Source organism: Mytilus galloprovincialis, chromosome 2 (assembly GCF_965363235.1).
Source record: "Mytilus galloprovincialis chromosome 2, xbMytGall1.hap1.1, whole genome shotgun sequence".
Taxonomy (NCBI): domain Eukaryota; kingdom Metazoa; phylum Mollusca; class Bivalvia; order Mytilida; family Mytilidae; genus Mytilus; species Mytilus galloprovincialis.
Genome location: NC_134839.1, coordinates 24,203,403 through 24,215,039, shown reverse-complemented (window position 1 = coordinate 24,215,039; position 11,637 = coordinate 24,203,403). Strand labels below are relative to the sequence as shown.

Here is an 11,637-nt window from a genome sequence, read left to right as displayed (position 1 = left end):
ATTTTCTTTTTTATTTATGAAATTTCAAATGAGAAAAATTGAACCCAATTTTTTTAATCACATCCCCCTTTCCCTTATTCCAAAACTAATCTCAATTAAAATTTCTAATGGAGTTTGCAACAATAACTACTCATTTAAATACATCATAAAATATTAAGATGTAAAAAAACTGCTTGTTATCACTGAATGGTAAAGATTATTTTAATTTATCAGTTGGTAGTAAAAAGTGAATATACATTGTATATTGTATATAACAAAGATTTAAGTTGATTCTGGACAAAGAAAGATAACTCCAATTAAAAAAAAATCTTGCTATTGCACAATATTGTGCAATTAGATATTTCTTGCTTACTATTCTGGACAAAGAAAGATAACACTAATTAAATTTTTTTTTGATATTTCACAATATTGTGCAATTAGATATTTCTTGCCATTGCGCAATACTGTGCAATTGAAAAGACTTGCTATTGCACAATACTTAATATAATAATTTTAGATCCTGATTTGGACCAACTTGAAAACTGGGCCCATAATAAAAAATCTAAGTACATTTTTGAATTCAGCATATCAAAGAACTTCAAGATTTCAATTTTTGTTAAAATCAGACTAAGTTTAATTTTGGACCCTTTGGACTTTAGTGTAGACCAATTTGAAAACAGGACCAAAAATGAAGAATCTACATACACAGTTAGATTTGGTATATCAAAGAACCCCATTTATTCAATTTTTGATGAAATCAAACAAAGTTTAATTTTGGACCCTGATTTGGACCAACTTGAAAACTGGGCCAATAATCAAGAATCTAAGTACATTTTTAGATTCAGCATATCAAAGATCCTAACTGATTCATTTTTTGTCAAAATCAAACTAAGTTTAATTTTGGACCCTTTGGACCTTAATGTAGACCAATTTGAAAACGGGACCAAAAGTTAAGAATCTACATACACAGTCATGACAGTTAGATTCAGCATATCAAAGAACCCCAATTATTCAATTTTGATGAAATCAAACAAAAGTTTAATTTTGGACCCTTTGGGCCCCTTATTATGTTGGGACCAAAACTCCCAAAATCAAACCCAACCTTTCTTTTATGGTCATAAACCTTGTGTTTAAATTTCATAGATTTCTATTTACTTATACTAACGTTATGGTGCGAAAACCAAGAAAAATGCTTATTTGGGTCCCTTTTTGGCCCCTAATTCCTAAACTGTTGGGACCTAAACTCCCAAAATCAATACCAACCTTCCTTTTGTAGTCATTAACATTGTGTTTAAATTTCATTGATTTCTATTTACTTAAACTAATGTTATTGTGCGAAAACCAAGAATAATGCTTATTTGGGCCCTTTTTTGGCCCCTAATTCCTAAACTGTTGAGACCAAAACTCCCAAAATCAATCCCAACCGTTCTTTTGTGGTCATAAACCTTGTGTCAAAATTTCATAGATTTCTATTAACTTAAACTAAAGTTATAGTGCGAAAACCAAGAAAATGCTTATTTGGGCCCTTTTTGGCCCCTAATTCCTAAAATGTTGGGACCAAAACTCCCAAAATCAATACCAACCTTCCTTTTGTGGTCATAAACCTTGTGTTAAAATTTCATAGATTTCCATTCACTTTTACTAAAGTTAGAGTGCGAAAACTAAAAGTATTCGGACGACGGACGACGACGACGACGCCGACGCCAACGTGATAGCAATATACGACGAAAATTTTTTCAAAATTTGCGGTCGTATAAAAACCCCTCGAAATGGTCAAGAAATAAGCAATCTATACAAAGTATTAGAAAAGTACTGTTTTTGGCCCCTTTTTTGCCCCTTATTCCTTAACTGTTGGACCATAACCATTAACATCAATCCCAATCTTCCTTTTGTGGTTTCAAACCTTGTGTATTAATTTCACTTAAACTTAAGATACTGATAAGTGTCTTCAAGTGTGTATGGGAAAAAGAGGGGGGCAAATCATTTGATACCGAATTTCGTTGGAAAAAGAAATAAAATGCATTAATTTTTTTTTACATAGTACATTTTATTAATTTCTGCATTCAAATAACGTAAAGAATTTTGAAATATACAAACTGTCAGAAATGCTCTATAACTACATACCTTCCTGGATAAAAATTCTATGTCTGCTTCATAGTGATCGGCGTCTTTATTGTTTTCTATCTTCACCACAACTGACGTACATGCTTGTGTTCCTGATGTCGGTAAAACACTAAACTGATCTACCACAGCATTGATCAGACTAGATTTACCGGCGCCAGTAGCTCCTACTACCGCTATGGTCACTTTCGGTATAATTAGCTGCTTTTCGAGTTCTTCCAAATCTTTCCTAACAATCAAAAATTGTAAAGCTGGTTTATATTCCTTTCCTAGGACTTAACCAGGTGCTCCGCAGGGTGCAGCTTTATACGACCCCAGTGGTCGAACCCTGAACAGTTGGGGCAAATTTGGTCACAATATTCAAGCTTGATACTGTCTGAATTTTGATTGTGATCAAATTTTTGACATAATATAGGTTTTTGCCACAAAATTAATGTGGTTAAAGATCTAACACATCTATTGCACAATACTGTGCAATTGAATATTTCTTCTTGAAACTTTTCAAAATTCGAAATTTGAAAAATGTTGAAACAAGAATGTGTCCCAAGTACACGGATGCCCCACTCGCACTATCATTTTCTATGTTCAGTGGACCGTGAAATTGGGGTCAAAACTTTAATTTGGAATTAAAGAGATCATATCATAAGGAACATGTGTACTAAGTTTCAAGTTGATTAGACTTCAACTTCTTCAAAAACTACCTTGACCAAAAACTTTAACCTGAAGCGAACGGACGAACGGACGCACGGACGAACGGAGGCACAGACCAGAAAACATAATGCCCCTCTACTATCGTAGGTGGGGCATAAAAAAAATCCCTTAAAAAAATGGTAAACTGAGATCCCCCCCCACACTTTATTGACCCCCCCCCTCCCCCTTTAGAGCAATAACTCTTAAACTCAATCCCATGCTTTCCTTTGTAATATTGAACCTTGTAGTACAAATTCAGAGAGATCCATACACTTAAACACAAGATATTGTCATGATTGTTTGGAAACTAGAAACATGCTTCTTTTTGGCCCTTTTTTGGCCCTTAATTCCTACATATTTTGGGCAATTTACCCAAAACTTAATCCCAGCCTCCCCTTTATTATATGCTACATTGTGGTACAATTTCAGAGAGATCCATGCAATTACACACAAGGTATTGTCTGGAAACTAGAAAAATGCTTGTTTTGGCCCCTTTTTGGCCCTTACTTCCTAAAATTTGGCCCCATAACCCCTTAAATAAATCCAAACCTTCTACTTGTGATTTTAAACAATGTGGTATAATTTCAGAGCAATTGAAATACTTGTAAACAAGTTATTATCCTGAAACTAGAAAAATTCTTGTTCTGGCCCCTTTTGGGCCCCTTATTCCTAAACGGTTGGGACCATCATCCCCAAAATAAATCTCAACCTTCCTTTGTGGTATTGAACCTTCTGAAAAAATTTCATTAAGAACTTAAACTAAAGTTATTATCCGGAAACCAAAGTGTCTTCGGACGACGACGACGCAGACGACACAGATGACGACATCATACCATTATACGAACCCAAAAACTTTTTGGGGTCTTATAAAAAGGTTCAATTTTCTTGATATAAAAGTGACATAAGTAATTGTTGCGAAAATAACATCTTTAATATCAATCAACTTATTTGTCTTTTTGTTTTTATATGACCGCAAAAATTGAAAATTTTTTGGTTGTATATTGGTATCACGCTGGCGTTGTCGTCGTCGTCCGAACACATTTGGTTTTCGCACTCTAACTTAAGTAAAAGTAAATAGAAATCTATGAAATTTGAACACATGGTTTATGACCATAAAAGGAAGGTTGGGCTTGATTTTGGGTGTTTTGGTCCCGACAGTTTAGGAATTAGGGGCCGAAAAGGGCCCAACTAAGCATTTTTCTTGGTTTTTTCGCATAATAACTTTAGTATAAGTAAACAGAAATCTTTGAAATTTTAACAAGGTCTATGATCACAAAAGGAAGGTATTGATTGAATCTGGGAGTTTTGGTCCCAACAAATTAGGGGCCAAAAGGGGCCAAAAAGGGCCCAAATAAGCATTTTTCTTGGTTTTGCACAATAATTTTAGTATAAGTTAATAGAAATCTATGAAATTTTAACACAAGGTTTATGACCACAAAAGGAAGGTTTGGATTGATTTTGGGAGTTTTGGTCCCAACAAATTAGGGGCCAAAAGGGGCCAAAATTAAACTTAGCTTGATTTTAACAAAATTGAATTTTTGGGGTTCTTTGATATACTGAATCTAAACATATACTTAGGTTTTTGATTATGGGCCCAGTTTTCAAGTTGGTCCAAATCAGGGTCCAAAATTATTATATTAAGTATTGTGTGTGTGTTCAATTGCACAGTATTCTGCAATAGCAAGAAATCTTCAATATCACAGTATTGTGCAATAGCAGGAAATTTTCAATTGCACAGTATTGCTCAATAACAAGAAATCTTCAATTGCACAGTATTGTGCAAATGCAAGAAATCTTCAATTGCACAGTATTGTGCAAATGCAAGAAATCTTCAATTGCACAGTATTGTCCCGTTTTCAAATTGGTCTACATTAAGGTCCAAAGGGTCAAAAATTAAACTTTGTTTGATTTCAACAAAAATTGAATATATGGCGGTTCTACAATATCCTGAATCTAACCATGTATTGTATTTAGATTTTTAATATTTGGGCCTGGTTATCAAATTGGTCCACATTGAGGTCTAAAGGGTCTAAAATTGAACATTATTTCATCAAGAATGAATTCTTGGGGTTCTATGATATGCTGAATCTAACCATGTATTTAGATTTTGGATATTGGACCATAATAGGTAAATGTCCAATTTCAAATTTTTAAGTTTTTAAGTTTAATTAAGTTCTTAGACCACATTCATTCTATGTCAGAAACCTATGTTGTGTCAACTATTTAATCACAATCCAAATTCAGAGCTGTATCAAGCTTAAATATTGTGTCCATACTTGCCACAACTGTTCAGGGTTCGACCTCTGCGGTCGTATAAAGCTGGGCCCTGCGGAGCATCTGGTTTTTTTTTTCAGGGAAGATATAAGTTTAATATAAAGGGACAACTTATATTTGCTAGTTTTCTCTCACAAATAAAAGTTCTGTAAATTATTTGGTTTAGTAGTAATTAGATACACTGCAATCAAAGAAGTTTCGGATGATAAGGATTAATTGGATGAGACAAAATAATTTTACCAGTGTATCTGAAAATTCGTGTGTAGGTAAGGTATAACCAGACATAGATACATATTTCTGAAATTATCTCTCATGTTTGAGAACAAGAGGCTCTGAAGAGCCTGAATCGCTCACCTTAAATTTTTTGCTTAAATCTTCCATGAATGATTATTTTGGGTTTTCAATTGATATAAATGGTTCTTCGATTCTGTCATATCTTCTTCCAAAGCAAAAACAAGAGTGGACACACTGAAATGTCTCGTTTGTCTCGTGTTCATAATATAATTTATGATGAAAGTATAAAAAAAACATTGTATACCCCAAGCATTACATTATTGCTGTTTACAGTTTATCTCTCTCTATAATAATATTCATGATAATAACTAAAAACAGCAAAATCTCATTAAAATTACCAATTCAGGGGCAGCAACCTAACAACGGGTTGTCCGATTCATCTGAAAATTTCAGGGCAGATAGATCTTGACCTGATAAAGAATTTTACCCCATGTCAGATTTGCTCTAAATGCTTTGGTTTTTGAGTTATAAGCTAAAAACTGCATTTTACCCCTATGTTCTATTTTTAGCCATGGCGGCCATCTTGGTTGGTAAGCCGGGTCACCGGACACAATTTTTAAACTAGATACCCTAATAATGATTTTGGCCATGTTTGGTTAAATTTGGCCCCGTAGTTTCAGAGGAGAAGATTTTTGTAAAAGATAACTAAGATTTACGGAAAATGGTTAAAAATTGACTATAAAGGGCCATAACTCCAAAAGGGGTCAACTGACCATTTCGGTCATGTTGACTTATTTGTAAATCTTACTTTGCTGAACATTTTTGCTGTTTACAGTTTATCTCTATCTATAATAATATTCATGATAATAACCTAAAACAGCAAAATTTTCTTAAAATAACCAATTCAGAGGCAGCAACCTAACAATCGGTTGTCTGATTCATCTGAAAATTTCAGGGCAGATAGATCTTGACCTGATAAACCAAGTAACCTCATGTCAGATTTGCTCTAAATGCTTTGGTTTTTGAGTTTGAGCCAAAAACTGATTTTACCCCTATGATCTATTTTTAGCCATGGTGGCCATCTTGGTTGGTTTGCCGGGTCACCGGACACAATTTTTAAACTAGATACCCCAATGATGATTGTTGCCAAGTTTGGTTCAATTTGGCCCAGTAGTTTCAGAGGAGAAGATTTTTGTAAAAGATAACTAAGATTTACGGAAAATGGTTAAAAATTGACTATAAAGGGCCATAACTCCTAAAGGGGTCAACTGACCATTTCGGTCATGTTGACTTATTTGTAAATCTTACTTTGCTGAACATTTTTGCTGTTTACAGTTTATCTCAATCTATAATAATATTCATGATAATAACCAAAAACAGCAAAATTTCCTTAAAATTACCAATTCAGGGGCAGCAACCTAACAACGGGTTGTCCGATTCATCTGAAAATTTCAGGGCAGATAGATCTTGACCTGATAAACAATTTTACCTCCATGTCAGATTTGCTCTAAATGCTTTGTTTTTTTATTTATAAGCTAAAAACTGCATTTTACAACTATGTTCTATTTTTAGCCATGGCGGCCATGTTTTTTTATGAAATGGGAATTAAAACACAAACTTTATTCTAGATACCCTAGGAATCAATCAGATAAAGTTTGGTTTGAATTGGTTCAGTAGTTTCAGAGGAGAAGCTCTTTGAAATAGTTTAAGACGACGACGACGACGGACGGACAGCGACGACGGACGACGACGACGGACGGACGACGACGGACGCCAAGTGATGGCAAAAGCTCACATTTCCTTTTGGAAAGGTGAGCTAAAAATGCTTGTTAATTTTGTTTTGGTAAAATTACTTTATTTGTCGAAATCATATGAAAATCTATCCAAATTTAAGTTTTCTAGAGAAACATTGACTGTTGACAGGACCGCATTGTTTACATACAGAAATGTTTGTGTGTCTGCAATAAAAATGCTAATTAATTAACCAGTTGATAAGTTTGGGCGCATTGCATTTGAGCCAATTTTGACAAAATCCAATCTTTCATTTGCGCCACAAGGTTATATTTCATTTGAGCCAAAAAATAATAAAAAGCTGAGCCATGAGTGCACGATATGCCCGTCGCATTTTCAAAGAATAAAGTTCAATATCTTCTCAATGTCATATTAAACAAGAGGCTGCCACAACGACAGCAAACCGGATTTATTAACATTTATTTGTGTCCTGGCAATATCACAAGAACCATTACTGATGAATGGTGAAAGTGAAAATCGTCAATATCAAATTTGACCTCCATTTTGTCATCAGTATCAACATATTAAAATTTGAAAAGCTTAGATTGCATGGTTCTTGAGTAAATGCAACAACGTGAATGGAAACGCCATTTTACGATCTTTCAAGAACCATACCTCCTGAACGGTAAAAGTCAAAATCGTCATTATTGAACTTGACCACTATTTTTTCATCAGTAACAACATATTAAAATTTCAAAAGCTTTGGTTGAATGGTTCATGAGAAAATGCACGGACACGACGGGAAACACCATTTTTCAATCTTTCAAGAACCATAACTCCTGAACGGTAAAAGTCAAAATCGTCATTATTGAACTTGACCTCCATTTTGTCATCAGTAACAGCATATTAAAATTTCGGAAGCTTTGGTAGAACAGTTCATGCATAAATGCACGGACACGACTGGAAACTCCATTTTTCAATCTTTCAAGAACCATAACTCCTGAACGGTAAAAGTCAAATTCGTCATTATTGAACTTGACCTCCATTCTGTCATTAGTAACAACATATTAAAATTTGGGAAGCTTTGGTAGAACAGTTCATGCGTAAATGCACGGACACGACTGGAAACTCCATTTTTCAATCTTTCAAGAACCATAACTCCTGAACGGTAAAAGTCAAAATCGCCATTATTGAACTTGACCTTCGTATAGTTGTCAGTAATAACATATTAAAATTTTAAAAGCTTTGGTTGAACAATTCAGCGTTAATGCACGGACAACATTTGATTGCCGCCCGCCATCCCGCCCGACAGCCCGGCCGCCCGCCCGCCCGGTAAATTAAGGTAACTTAATAGATATAAATCAGTTACTAGGTTTTAATGAAAACTGCTCAAAGCACTTTAGGGATGTTGTCCAAAACTTGAAAATCACCTCTTTTTTATGAATAAAATCCCATAACTCAGACACATAGAATCTGAAATTTATAAAAATTGAAAGGGAGCTTACAACAATAGATATAAACAATTGATCAAAGTTTCATGAAAACTGCTGAAAGCATTTTAGAGTTATTGTCTGAAAACTGGAAAATCTCCCTTTTTTTAATGAATAAAACCACATTTATAACTCAGAAACGTAAGATCTGAATTTTATAAAAATGGAAAGGGGGCTTATGTCAATATATCCATGGATATATATAAGCAATTCACCTAAGTTTCTTGCAAATTGGTGAAAGTGTTTTTGAATTATTGTCCGAAAACTGTAAAATCCCCCTGTTTGTAATGAATAAAACCCCAAAACTTGGAAACATAAAATCTAAAATAAAAAAATAAACTGTTATCACAGAGATATACAGAGATAAGTCTCGACTTTTTGTAATTGTGAATAATGCAAATGTTGAAATTAAAATAGCAATACTTTAACATGTAAGTTATGTAAATATTCAAAGTCGATAAACCATGACTGAAAGTACATGACCGAACAATCTCCATGGAAATGAGATGTGCCAATGTTAATAAAACTGCATACCAGATACCATTGACTTATCATAAGTCGTTCCCTTTAAACAAACCTGAACACAAACATTAACTTGTAAACTATGTAAAAGTTTTAAAGTCAATGAACCATGATGAGGGGACATGCGCGTAGCTACGTTTACGTCAAAACGCCCGGGTGTACACTTTAATTTTGAAAATAAAGCAAATAATCGACATAGGATAAGAAAAACTGGTGAAAAGCACACCAGCCTTGTGCTTCTTTTTTCAATGGATTGTAATTTTGAATTAAAAGGGACTACATTTACTCAAATAGATCATTTAATATATTTGTTCGAATCTTTTGTAAAAGTCTGAATCTACTATGAATTGTACGTTCTTTTCTTATATTTATAGCCATTCACTATCTGCTCAGATTCGATATGCTGTTTGTATTTTTGTCGAGCCTGTGATGTTTGTCCCAAAAGCGAGACAAAGCGGCGTCAATATTTAGGTTCCGAATGTGGATAAAGTCTTTTGAATGACTCTCCGTGAAATTGTACGAAAGTTGAACAGAAACTGTTTATGATCAAAAGAGTATTCAGAGCAATATAATAATGCAATTATATCTTTAATTTTCCTGCATTTTAAGGACAAAATGTATTTCTTTCTGCAATTAATGTGTGGTCGCAGTTTTGGCTTACATTTTGTTATTTCTCAATTAATTAACTACTTGTCAAACCTTTATCAAATTTTATGAAAATGCTGAAGAAGCATTTTCTATGACTAATGTCTAAAGCTAAAATTTTGAAAGCATTTGTTTTCGTTCATTTTTCTGTTTTTTTCTGATAGACAGGAAGCCGGACTCTTCTTTACGCAATTAATTGTTTTACATGTTCAATTTATAAACCTTCATAGATTGCCGTGAATATTCCAGATCAAGAAAAAAATATCAAAAGAAAATTTTAGATTTTTTTTTAAATCCTTTCAGAGAAATGATAAATTGATTCACTTTTTGTGGGAAGAAATCCTAGGTGTTCCAGATTTTTTTTATATTGCACCTCTTAGAAATATTTTTTTTCATGTTCATTAAAAGGTGCTTTTGTCGATTGTATGCTCACTCACGACACCATTTAAACTTATTTAACAGTAATATTGGTTTGGACGTTTTCTCTAAAACCAATGACCATTAGGCTAGCTTCCAGTTTAACACAATGAATAAGTTAACATTTTACAAAATTTAACCAAAACAAATAACCATTTAGATTCAAAAGTATGTTGCTATCAATGATTTTTTTACTGACAGGAATCATTATGGTATCTCATTCTCGATAACTTTCGGGGGCTTCGACCCTTTCGAACCCCACTACCAGCAGGTATTTTAACATTGAGCAGTTGGCACCCCTCATATCCCTCGTCAAGGTTCACGCGTACACGTAAAAATGACCCAGCTACGCCACTGGGGGGTGGGGCTTTATAATCTCCATGGAAATATGACTTGCAAATGCCAATATATTTGCATACCAAATATCATTGACTCAACATTAGCAGTTCATCTTAAACTGATCTAATCACAAACTAATACAGATAAACTAAGCAAATGTTTCAAATTTAATAGACCATGACTGAGGGGGTGGGGCCAAATATTCTCCAAGGAAATGAGATATGCTAATGCTTATACATGTACAACTGAATACCAATTAACATTGGCCTACCACTATTGGTTCCCCTTGAACTGACCTAATCACAAACTAATACATGTAAACTAAGCAAAATTTTCAAAGTCAATAGACCATGACTAAGGGGGCGGAGCCAAATATTCTCCATGGAAATGAGATAAGCTAATGCTACAACTGCATACCATATATCATTGACCTACCACTAGTGGATCCACATAAACTGACCTAATCACAAACTAATACATGTAAACTAAGCAATAGACCATGACTGAGGGGCAGGGTCAAATAATCATCATGGAAATAAATGAGATGTGCCAATGCTTATACAACTGTATACAAAATATCATTGACTTACCACTGGTGGTTCACCATAAACTAGACCTTATCACAAACTAATACATTGTTGACTCCGCCGCAAGCGCAGCAGCAGCCATAGCCACTGACGCCAGAAACAGCAAACCTATGTCTTGTTTTTTGACTCCGTCAAGGTGAGACAAAAACGAACGGGAGCTCAAATCATTAGTTATAGACAATTCACAAAAGTTTCATGCAAATTGGTTAAAGCGTTTTTGAGTTAATGTCCGACATGTTGACGACGGATGGACGGACGGACAGACCGACAGACAGACAACGGTATACCATAATACGTCCCATAAGTGGTATTTATAACAAAACTGTGTTTTACCATTTATTAAGATTTGTCTCTTATCAAAAATGTATCGGTGTATAGTGCTTTCATTATGAGTACGTTGACTGACTTCGGAGGAATATGTTTTTAATATGAAATCAAAATCTGTGTTTTAACTGGGACTAATATACTAGTCCCAGGTTTTAAAGTCATTATTAAAAGTTTCTTTTGAATAAAACTATTTTTTTAATACTATTTACCTGTATTTACCTGTATTATTGCCGCAAATGAAATGTTTTATTTTGGCGCAAATGAAATACTGTGTTTTAAAG

The 11,637-nt window shown here is 34.1% G+C and overlaps 1 long non-coding RNA gene across 1 annotated transcript in view; it reads right to left on the bottom strand.

Moving 5' to 3' along the window:
* Positions 1 to 2,109: 2,109 nt before the first annotated feature.
* LOC143063190 (uncharacterized) overlaps positions 2,110 to 11,637 on the bottom strand; it is a 45,352-nt gene continuing 35,824 nt past the window's right edge. Inside the window, exon 3 of the long non-coding RNA XR_012974965.1 lies at positions 2,110 to 2,329. This is a non-coding gene — a long non-coding RNA (uncharacterized LOC143063190). The remainder of the gene's footprint in view (positions 2,330 to 11,637) is intronic.